This window comes from Euprymna scolopes, chromosome 25, assembly GCF_053919585.1.
Source record: "Euprymna scolopes isolate OS-2025 chromosome 25, ASM5391958v1, whole genome shotgun sequence".
Taxonomy (NCBI): domain Eukaryota; kingdom Metazoa; phylum Mollusca; class Cephalopoda; order Sepiida; family Sepiolidae; genus Euprymna; species Euprymna scolopes.
The window spans coordinates 40,953,687-40,966,512 of record NC_136506.1 but is presented as its reverse complement, the minus strand read 5'-3'; the positions used below and the strand labels follow the sequence as shown (position 1 = coordinate 40,966,512).

Sequence of the window (12,826 nt, the reverse complement as noted above, 5' to 3'; positions counted from 1 at the left end):
AGGGAAAAAATTTGGCGTATGGCTCGGATAAAATTTAAAAAAAAAGGAAAAACATGTACATACCAGTACCAGCTTAATGATTTTATATTAACAATGTTTGCATCAATTCTGAGGAATAAATACACGACATAAAGCACATTTCTCTAAGTAGTTTACTTGCAGCAAGTGTATAATATATGCCACTGAAAAGTTTAACAGCACCGTTGAACAAAACAATGACACATAATTTAATACATAACTTGTTATATATTATGTACGTACATATACATATATATACATATACATATATATATATATATATATATATATATATATATATATATATATATATATATATATACTAGCCATGTGGACTCGTCGTTATTTTATATAAACTTCTTTCAAGTTAACGAAAAGAAACATTAAGAAATTTACGTGCGGAGTTTGAACCTAAAGACCACGTCATGCAACCCCCCCCCCAAAAAAAAACAGGCTATATAACTTACCCACAGTATAATTTCCACGACTCGTTGTTCTATTATGGTTGCAAAAGGACTACATGGTAAAATGGCTTTACCGATAATAGATAAATTAAAATAATGGTTTCGATTACGGATTATCGGTAATTGTCGGGAGTATTTTGTGACAAACCTAAAATAAGATCATTCCCAGACTTATACGCTAAAGTTCTGTAAGTTTGAAAGAATTTTTTTCACCCAATTTCGTTTCCAGTTGATGACGTGCAAGAATAAAAATAATATGAAAAACAATTCAAAATTTTTTTTTAACAAGTGCAGATCCTCAGTCCTCATTGGTATAGTGAAAGTGATGAACATACACGGGAAAAAAGGGAAAGGAAAAGGAAGGAAGAGGTGGAGGAGGTGTAGTTAATGAGAAGGTGCCACGTCAGTTTTAAATAAATACACGTATAAGTACGCACATACCCACATGCGCACCGTACATATACACATATAAACGAAAAATTAAAAATTAAACAGTATATAAAAATGAAGAAACTCGCCTTTAACTGTCCTATATTTTGAATTCTAACGATATTATTTATTCCAAGAGAGTATAAGAATTCAAAGGATATAAGATGTTATGAGAAGAAACGCTATGATGCTCATGTGTAAATCAACGGCTATTTCTCTTTCGAAATGAACCGAAACGTCGTTTCCATATATATATATATATATATATATATATATATATATATATATATATATATATATATATATATATATATATGTACACACACAGAGGGAGTGAGAGAAAGTTCGATAGCGACAGATTAGAATACCCGTACTTGAATGGAAAAATGTACAGTATTTTTTTGCATCCTTACCGCGAGTAAATTAAATACACAGATTGGTTAAACTGATTGAAAATTGTTGTTTATTTTTGTTGTTAAAAATACGGACCAATATTCTCCAGTACGAACTGAGGAATATTGCAATAGTTGTTTTTATTAGAAAAGCGCAGTAAGAAGTAAAATTAGTTAAAATCGGTTTTACATTCATGTAATAAGCTCTGGATGAATCAGCAAAATTGCATTTCTATATTAAAGACAAGAACGTCGAACGAATGCAAAATGGCATTTCTTGTTAAAGCTAAGAACGACGAAGATGTTTTCATATCGTATAGAACTTACTACAAATACATAATCCTTAATTTTCAAAGACCTGAAACATTTTTCTGTAAGGGGCACTTAAGAAAATACCCGTTCCGAAACGAGAGCCTGGTTTGTATTATTTCAATCCATTTTCTTTCTTCTCTGTTTTCATTTGCATATATGTATTTCTTTACAATAAATGTAAGGTTCCAAAACTTACGTCTGTCAATTAGAGGCGGAAGCTGTTGATAGATCCGTCCATAAGTCAGGTTTATTTAAGAATCAAGATTTACATTGCTAAACACGTAATTTGAATAGAATTTGAAATTAAGTAAGTTGATTTGTCCACGCGTTTTAATTACAAGACTTTGCCATTTAAAGCTCGTTTATCAATCTGAAAACCTGTAGTTGTCTTTTTTTTCTTTAGATAACAGGTTTTGTTCGAAGAGTATTTTCATATATTAGAAATATATGCGCCGGTCGGTTTATCTGTTTGTAACCATAATATTTTCAATTAAATAGTCACCTGCAAACGCATTTTACATTTGTATATTTCTATGTCGGTTAATATGTTAGTCTGTGATATGTTACTTTCGTATAATGTTCGTTACTAAATATGATTTCTTTTTGGATGCGTCCTAAACTTAGTCATGCCACGCTTAAGTGTTAAATGAGAGATCCTTAGAACTGCCAGGGGTAAATTTAAAAAGTAATGTCAGGTTTGCATATTCTTTGGTTTCTCATGCTTACATTTAATTAGCATATTTCTCGATCTGTCATGCTACATTTTCGAATAGCAATCCCGTTAGTCGCCCAAACTTTATATTGAAATGGAATGTTCATTGTTCAATGTTTCAGTGTGGCTGTCACACTTAAGTTGAAGGAGCATATGCATATACTTACCACCCTTAAGTTTGAGATAGCATTTCCGTTTTTTTTTTTTTTTTTTTTGTTCAACCTTAATCTAGATCGGTCATACATTGCAAATTAAAAACTGCGATGCTTTAGCTAAAATGGTATAAAAATAGATCCTCCCCCTCCCTGCATTCGAAATAGCATATATCTTGGTCTGTCACAATATAATTAAAAAAATAATGTACTGAGACCGCAACGCAATAAGAAATATAATTTTCATTTGTCTGTCTCGAGATTTACAAATAATGCCACTAGATCTGCGATTCTACAAGCTGCAAAAGTTTTTTTTTGTAATTATTTAGCGCTTTAATTTCTTTTAGCGTGTACGTAGACTTGTCGCATCGCGTGGAGGGATATATGGCAATGCGTGTAAAATGACGCCACCGTAAAGAAAACATACTCTAAAATAACGACTGCGGAACGAAAGTGCCTGTGGGAGCACGTGGGTGACGTCACTGTCGCAAGAACGAGGAAGTAAAGTTTGTTAGAAATGAGAAGCGAGTTGAAGCCCTAATCTTTTATTTGTTTACCTTGTGATTGAGGCTACACATGTTGGTTCCTTTACTTTACAGACTTGTCAGACTTAAGTTTAATAGTAACTTCGTTAGTCTATGACGCTTCAGTTTAAAATATGATATTCATCGCAAATCGCGCAGATTGTATGGGCGTATAAATTCAATACTGTTTCTTATTTCTCTTCAAGTTGCCCTATTTTGTAATCTAGCCAACGATCGATATAAATGCCGTTCATTTCTTTTGGTTTTACCCATTTATTTTCTTAGCGCTCCGTTCATTATGTTCCACGGATCTCGACTTCTTATTATTTCCAATATTTCCATTCATTCTACTATTTATTCTATTCAAATTCATTCATCTTATTTCTTTGCCCAATTCCACGTTATTATTTACTGATTTATTTGTTTTCGTATTCATTTCCGGTCTTTTGTTCTTTTATATCTTCTACGTTTTATTCGCCGCAAAATTTTCCCTCTCCTTTCCTCTGTTGCTTTCCTTCGATAACCGTCTCCTTCTCTTATTCTTGAATCCATACATTACGTTCTTTTCAGTTATTCTTATTCATTTGCTATGCTTTAAACTCATTTATTTCCTTTCCTTTAATTATTTCCTTGTATTCGGTCTTCATTGATATTCGTTTCAGTGCCGTCATACTTTCTACGAATGAATTTCTATCTCTATCATGTTCTTTCCTTTGCTATGCTCTTTCATAATGCGTTTCTGGGGCCAGTTCCTGCTTATTGCTGTGAGCATCAGCTCATAGCATGACTACTTTAAACAATATATATATATATATATATATATATATATATATATATATATATATATATATATATCCCTTCTAATTTGGGGGGCATTGCATTTTAATCTAGCATTAAGGTAAAAGGATTTTCTCGTAAAAATAATTAAATTTGATCAAGAACAAAATCAATAAGTGTGTGGCACACCCACATACGCACATATGTATTTACATACGTATATATTGATATGAGGGTTCCCTCTTTTTGTCTATTTTTTCTTTTTATATTTACTCAGGGAATTTATTCAAACCAGCATTAATCTGGCACTGGCATGTACATGTTTTCCTCCCTCCTTACAAGGCAACATATTTTTTTCAAGTTTTTTCCTATCCATACGCCAACTTTTTACCCATTCTACTCACCATTCCATGCTTAACTGTATTCTTTTATATTAGCTTAACTTGGCCGCTGGGTGAACATGCATGCGCTTGTCCATGAGCGCGTAGGCAAACAAAAAGTGCTACTTCCGCTATAACGATGCAGGTCTGCTATTACCCAGAATCCTGGAGAGGCTTTCGAATAATGCATTCACCTTTCAAGCTAATATTCAAATAAAAAACGAGAAAAGAGATGCGATAAAAAAACAAAAAACAACGGAACAGGAACATTTAATCTATGAAGCTTATTATATTATGTTCTGTGAAAATGTACAGCGGCTATATATATATATATATATATATATATATATATATATATATATATATATATATATATATATATATATATATATATATATATATATATATATATGTGTGTGTGTGTTGGTTGGTTGTTTTTATTTTACGGCATATAAACCCTTTTCGGGTTATTTAATGCCGAATCCAAAGATTTTGAAGAAATTTTTTTTGTTGTTTTCATGTCCGTTTCTATTTAACCCATAGTTGGGACCCAAACAGGTACTACCACTCCGGGTCAGAGTGGACCTGGGAGCAATGGTAATTAAAGGGTGACTCCACACTCCCCAAACCCCACAAGCTGGTGCCTCACCACTGGATATAGTTTAAGGTCATATCCATGACCCCCATTGAGGGGCTTTTTCCCTCTGCAGGGGGGGGCAGTCGGCGTATTCTAATGCCCTACCGACAGGACCATATATATATAAAGAAAATCATCAAATAAATCTTCTCCCTCCCAGTGTGCTTCTGTTTCTACTCTATACCTAACCTTAATAAATACAGTTACATTTTTTTTAATACTAACTTATATAAAACTAAAAAGTAATACTAATTTGTGTGTGAGCTGGATACTGTTTGAAACTTAGATATGACATGTATGTAAGTATCTAGTGAATGCGTAATTATATATCGTTTTTTGATTCGAGATTTGTATTTATTATACAAAATTACATTAGAATAGCATTTTGTTATCCTTTTTAGTTTCGTGTTATGAAGATTAACGAACTTTTTGCATCGTATCGGATACTTATTGCACCCCCTGTATTTGCATTGGTTCTAGTCCTCCGGAACCTTTATTTCCCACTTGTATTAAACAATGCTTACACAGGAAAGAGTGATTTGAGATTGCACAACTCGTACCTCCCCACAAAAAATCCCACGCGCAGGCACCCTTACAACGGGTATCCATAATCTGTCAAGACTGATGGAAGCTAGCATACATACATATATAGAGAAAGGTAAATATGAAAGTTAAGAGCAAAATAAAGGAGGATAGAATTTTTCTTCTTAAAACTGATTAAAAAATGTAAAGGTTTCTATGCTTTGAATTATTTTTAGGATTTTATTAGAAGACAGTGTGTATTTAAAATGTGTGTATTTTTATAAAAATGTGTCTTTTAATACGATTACTATTGCCAAGACCTGTACTGTTCTTTCGAGCCGAGCAATACTGACTACACGCCAATATTTTGCTGAAATATTTTATATTGTCTGCACTAGTTACGATTTTTTAAGCTTCCTACAGATTAAAGTATAGGAAGCGTTTATTGTACTAAGAGTCACAACTTTGATTAGTAGACAAAATAACAAGCAAACGCCACAGCTATAATATTCGACTGCTTTAAATCACCTGTTTATCTCAACTGTCTTTCTTGAGCTATGAAATAAACAAATCTGATCATTGGACTTGCTTTGCAGATGAGAATAAATTGCCAATTTTACTCAATACCGACAAATACTCAGTTGTTATAAAAAAGTTTGCAGCAGTCATGGGCAGGCAATACACGTTGTCAAATTTTAACAGAGGTTATCACAGGAATGAAGAAGAGAGAATTGTATAGTTTTAGAACTATCTATTCACACAATTGGCCTTTTTAAACATCAACTAGATTTTAAACAAAGTTATGAAAACATACACTTATTGATGCATGATTATTAATTCGTGCATCTATGAAGCTAAAATGTTGCAAAAGTCGCTTAATTTGATTTCATCATTACTTTATCTTATTAGATTACGCCTAAAAGATGGCAGACTTCGATTATTCTCCATCAGGAAATCAGGAGGTATTTTTTTGTGAATCACGACCTGGTGAGAATTATGCAACTGTTTTTCGTACCTCTATCGGAATTTTTATCAAAGACAGTCGTGTATTCTAATGTGACGCAGAAGTAACGCCAGAAGCTGGATTAGGTTCATCAGGCTGAAGAGAGATGTTATTAACAGTAATCAGTTGGGTTGGATCTTTGCCAGCCAATAACAACGCGTTCTGATGTAGTTATAGAGCATTCGCTAATGTTCAAAGATTCATGTTCATTTGATAAAATAAAAAGAATCTTTCTTTTTTCAAGTGTCTTTATTTCCCATTATAGCCTTTTTTATTCTATCCCTTTCTTTGTATATTATTTCCTTCACTGTTCACTGCATTATTACCATTTACTTTCATTCGGTACGAAAAAAAATTCTATAGAAAAAGAGAAAGATATTTATTTATTTATGTCTTTGTTTCTAGTCTACTCGTCTTTATATTCTGTGTATATTTACCTTTCTTTTCAATGGAAAGTTTAATTTATATTCAATCTTCTTTCCTATTTCAATTCATACGCTCTATATTTTCAAAAATGTTTTATTTTACTTGTGATTATTTCTTTAATACTAAATGTTAGTTAATGACTTTTAATTACGCTTGGATACTATTTAATAATAATAATTTACAGAACGAGTCACTGATGTCCCCCACTTATCTATGCTTTCATTCGGCCTATCTCATTAAGTTGATTACGCAATTGTTTTATATGTCCTAATACTTTTGTTCACTATTTTAGAAAATATATATTTTACAGTAATCATTTATGTTGCATGCATGTTTTTACACATTACAAGTACGTACGGATAGTAGATGGAATATAATCAGTCCTTCTCCTATATTAATACAATAAAGAATAATATACGTCTACATAAATATATTAATACTGCGAATACTACTACTACGATTTATAGTAACATATATCACAGTCTGTAAATATATTAATGAAATGCAAGTAGAACAAATGAAGCATGCATGGTCCCTCGTGAGTGCACAGTGGACGAAGCATTAATTAAATGACGGAGTCCGGTAGCCCCCCCTATTTAGCCTCCAAATTACTTAAGTTATGTAAAATCCTGGTTAAAATTGAAAAACTATGCAGTTTTAGGGCTTAACATGTGTAAATTTGAGTTCTGCATGATGCCAAAAAAGAAATGGCCTACTCCATCATTTTCCGTCAGCCATTTAGCATCAAACGTCGCCAAGGACTTGAGTTATTTAAATTTGAGTTTAGCATTATATAAAACGGCTAAATTACATAGACAATTTTGGTCAAATATGGCAAAATAATCCCCAAAATATGGACCTTAAAAGAACCCCTGGGACACATCCAAGAGTTATCGCGAAGTAGAAAAAAAACAAAATTATATAGAAATTAGTTAGTCACAACTTTTCAGAAAATTTTTATAAAAATCCAAGGCATCAATCTTTTTTAATAATCAGAAAAGTGTCAATTTTAGATATTTTAACCCGAAAGGAACCCTTAGGCGGGGGCAATCGGGGTTTCCCGCTACTCTCCGTTTTGATGCACGCGTGAAATCAACACGCCCCAGATACCAGCCTGAATATATCTACGACCCAGCGCGGTACAAACAGCGCACAGACTTCCCAAATAGTCACCCATCTAGTACTGGGCCCATCGTATATTTACTACAGTGATTTCACGAGAACCGTTGTGTCAACGTGCTTGTGTCGTATGTAATAAAGATTATAATAATTCGAATAATGATAATATAAAAGTAAATACTATTATTTTAGATACTTAATAGGAATATATATATATATATATATATATATATATATATATATATATATATATATATATATATATATATATATATAAGCCGTAAGAGATGACGAGAATCTTAGTTTAGTCACAAGTAGGAGTTGTGGGATAACAGTGCCTAAGTGGTTAACGGCATTGATTGAAAATCTTTGTGTGCCGAGTTTAAAACTAATTTATTTAATAAAAACTCTTTGATCGAACAAAACCATGTGTGCGCTAACTTCGAATTCAATTCGTTCAACAGCAATATTTTCATTAAATCAGGACTTGGCCTTGTGTATAATCTCTTGAAGGGGTTATGAAAAATCCACACTAATCTGGCTCTAGTTTTCTACTAAATGTAAGTGGCAGGCCTCTAATTCGAAACTCACCTTCAAAGAGAAAAATTGGACAACAAAATTTGAGAAAAGGCGAGGTATATTGAATACATGCTGACCACTGTAAAAAAAATTAAAAAAATCAAAGGAAATGCAGTAGGCCGATCTTATCAGGCGACATTAAGATATCGCAAAGAAAATCTTGCAAAACTATATACATAGTAACATGGAAATAGAGACAAAAGAAAAAGGTGAAAGATAAAACCCTGTAGCTGACAAGGTAGATGCTGAGTCATAAGCTCAGGAAGTCGGACGGTTACGAGGGTTAATAAACACTGTTTACCAGCTTAATTTAGTCATCCAACAATCATCAGGACACACAAAATATATCATATCGATACTTCATCGAAATTTTATGCCTCACTTTTTTTTTACAGTATATGTTCTTATTATTTCATACCTGTTGTCGTTTTTTTTTTTCATTTTCATAAGATATGGTGAATGCAACGATGTTGGTAACTCAACAGTTTTTATTAATTAATTATATTGTTTTCTTACAAGATTTTCCAGCTAATCTCATTTATAGATTCTTCATCATCATCATCATCATCGTCTACTTCTTCTTTTTCTTCTTCTTCTTATTATTATTATTGACTCACAAGGAGTTTTCACATTAAGGATTTCTTCCTTAGAACAATATGTGGTGTTACCTAGAAGCTGGGGGGCAACAAGTCCCCCACGATTTCCAGACATTTTCTACCTCTTTCGATATCATTTTCAAATGAATGTACATTATCGCAACAGCCGCTTATTATTGATTTCTCGCTAGCAGCGCCCTTTGGTATCCACTGGAGTTTGGGTGGTAATAAGCCTCCTTAATGTAACAGTTCTCTTGGCATTTGTCCACCGGAGTTCTGATCAGCGCTCTCTCCTCAGTCTTTCCATCCTCCTTGAGCCTTGTCGACTATTTTGCATCTTTTTTTTTGGGGGGGAGGGATCGGTGATCAGGTAATGGGAATGGGGATGGAGAACTTTTAGATATTCAGCTTCAATGTTCTTTGTTCCATGTAACGTCTCGTGCTTTGTCTCTGCAGTAGCTCGTTTGGTCCGGACAATTGACTCATGTATTAGCCTCCACATTCAAGGGTTTTCCTTAATATTTAAGCTATTTTCATTATTGCCATTCATTGTCTCACCACTCCGTTGTTACAGGTTATTCATTCGCAGTGGTCGCTAAATAGTCAATATTCTAAGAAAGCCGGTGTGTAATAACTTACCAGAGATATATTGTTCCCTCCGCTTAATAACATAACAATTATATTTTTTTTTCTTTCTTGAAGATGTTAAGTATTAAATTATCACTGATGGTGATTTTCCTTCATTTTCTTTCATAATAAGAAAATCCAGAAAACAAACTTCAGTCCATAATGGAATAACGTGCATAGTAACATTACATGCAACTAACACTAAACTTCATTTCTTACAAAACATCTTCTTATCCACCAAGTCCCCTAAAAAATAACGTCCGCGCTTAGAACCCATCTTTCAAACTCACCGTCTTAACATTCACAGAAAGCGTGACATATATCTATAGTCTGCTGCAAAGAAGATAGGCTTATTCTACCGTTTTAGAAAATTACTCAGATTAGCAAAATCCCTTTTGCCACAATTCACCCAGGCATGGATCATGGTTTCTGGATCATGGCTAGAGTCAACCATTAGCTTCTCACTCCTAGACAGAGCCTAAAAAAGTCGACAATTCTAAAAGATTTCAATTTTTGTTTGAACGCCACAATGATGCTTCCTTGTGCCTGTTTAAAAATTATATTAATAGACTGTATTTTTTGTTAACACTTGTGCCACAATTTTGTACATGTACTCGGCTAAGCCAACATCTAGCAAAACCGATTTTTCATTGTGGGTTTTCCTGGATGCTGAAAAGTGTTTTATAATTGCTTCTTTTCTTGTACTACTAGGCTTCAGATTCCGTGTTTTTTTGCTTCTCTGACGGTACTAACATGTGGAAGATAAATGTAATGTAAACAGACAACTCGCTGTTAAACTTCACGTATTTTACTGTTTGGCACAGTATTATTAATAGCCATATAGGTTGCGTAAAAAACGCAAATAAAAATTCCAACGGTCTATTTTTGCCATGTATTCGTTACCTACTTCGTTCATGCCATTTTTCTTATAAAGGTAAAGGCGTGTGTTTTAACCAATAAATACGCAAGTAAACTTTATAGAGACAATCTATGAGATTGAAGGCATAATTCTAATTATAGATGATTCCAAATAAAATATCTTAATGTTCTCTTCATACTTCTAAACACAGTGATGACAATATTTTTAAGAACGCCATCATTACGCAGGAATGGCTGTCCGCTTGCTAAGAGGTTGGTCGCTTTTTGCATCCCTCGCTGTGATATCACAACGAGATTTCGTTCTGCATTTCTAAGTGTACAATATACGTGATGCGTTTTTCAGCTTCTATATCATAGATAAATATACACACACTGAGTTGTATCAAGGACAATTAAAGGGAATATTTTCTCTAACCTGCTAACTTATTATGGTACAGAAGTATAAAAACAAAACAAAAAACTACTTTCTATTTGTCTATAATTTTCACATATTTTTCAGACGGTAAGCCATTTTCTTTCAACACCCTGTCTCTTTCTCCTATTTAATCTCTTTCCCATTCTTTTCCTTTGACAACTGCCACCATGCTATTTAAGCTGCCATATATCTCTCTTTATGCGGTTATTATAGTCCTATTGTGCGTTTTAACTCACATGATCTGATACACTAGAATGAACGGCGTCCATTTTGTGTTCGTAATAAACTCGTGACATTCAAAGGAAACCTTCACATTTAGCGCCCACTTAATACACATACTCACGTCCGCTGCTCTTCGAAGCTAGAACCCGTTTTCAGAATGTAAATTGTTCTTTCATCAGCATCAGTCGAGAGATAAATTCGCAATGGCACACCCACTTAAACCTACATCGTTACACACACACATACACACACAGACATACTTTGGCCAAAAAGTTATCGAAGGATTTTAAACTTAAATAGATTCTTTATATTTGATGAGAGTTTTCCGTAATTTCAACACTATCTGCCTAGAACTTTTGTAAAATTTTCCGTAAAAAATGCAAAATTAAAACAATATTTATGAAAAATAACGTTTTTAAATTTTCCCATTTTCAGTTTCGGATCTTTGTACTATTTCTATTGAATGTTTGCAGGGTTAGATTGTCCAAAATATCAATGCAATGCTTGAAGGATAAGATTAGGAACAAAATAATTGAGCTAACTCGCAATCCAGAGATTCTGTCACGAATAATGTTTTGGAATGAGCACAAATACGTAAGGCTGAAAATGGGAAACATTTAAAATACATTATTTTTTCTTAGTTTAAATTTATGATTTATTTTTAATATGAAGCAATTTCTTAGTCAAATTGGTTTAAAATTACAGAAACATATCATTCTGGCGAAAGAACTGACCCAGTAAATTATCACCCCATTAGCTTACTCCCATTCTTCGCCAAAATATTTGAGACCATAATTAACAAAGCTCTAGTCCATCACCTTACAGATGCTAAACTTCTGACTCACCAACAATATGGATTTAGGAAAGCCCGTTCCACAGCAGACATCCTAACTGTAATCTCGGAGCGTATATACCATTCGCTGGACAAAGCGGGGGAGGGTTGAACAGTAGCTCTAGATATATCTAAGGCTTTTGACAGGATATGACATGAGGGTCTTCTCAGTAAAATCAGATCATACGTTATCACTGCAAGAATACATAACTCCTTAGATAAGAGAAACATACAGGTTTTTCTCGACGGTCCTACATCTAAACAATATGATATAAATGCGGGAGTGTCTCAAGGGTCTATCCTTGGAAATTTATTATTCCTAATATTCTTAATATTCAAAAATGTCCTCCCTGACAAAATTTTCTGTGAGATGGGTATATATGCTGATGACACCACGCTCTATAAAAGACACGACAGGAAAACAAATGGACACATATCAAAAGTAATGGCAGAAACACCAGAAGATGATCTCCGATGTGTAGTAGAATGGGGACAAAAATGGACGCTGCCAAGACTAAACTTGTTTCCTTCAATAATTGCAAGAAACCTTTTCTACCAACCATAGCAATGCCCAAGGAATCGTTATCTGCAATATCCTCGGCCTATTTATCACAGGAAACATGATTTGGAACAATTACATTGAGAGTACACTGAGAGAAGGTAGGTTCTTTCTTCTGTGCTAGAAAGCTACTAACGCCCGAAAGTAGCATGTACCTCTATAAGGTCACCATTCGCCCATGTATGGAGGATTGTTGTCATGTTTGGACTGGTGCATCTGCCTCTAGTATATCGCTGTTAGTCAAAGTTCA

At 33.6% G+C, this 12,826-nt stretch overlaps 1 protein-coding gene across 2 annotated transcripts in view; it reads left to right on the top strand.

Moving 5' to 3' along the window:
- The window catches only part of LOC145247339 (uncharacterized), a 421,480-nt gene that overhangs the window by 101,299 nt on the left and 307,355 nt on the right, over positions 1 to 12,826 (top strand). The window lies entirely within an intron of this gene.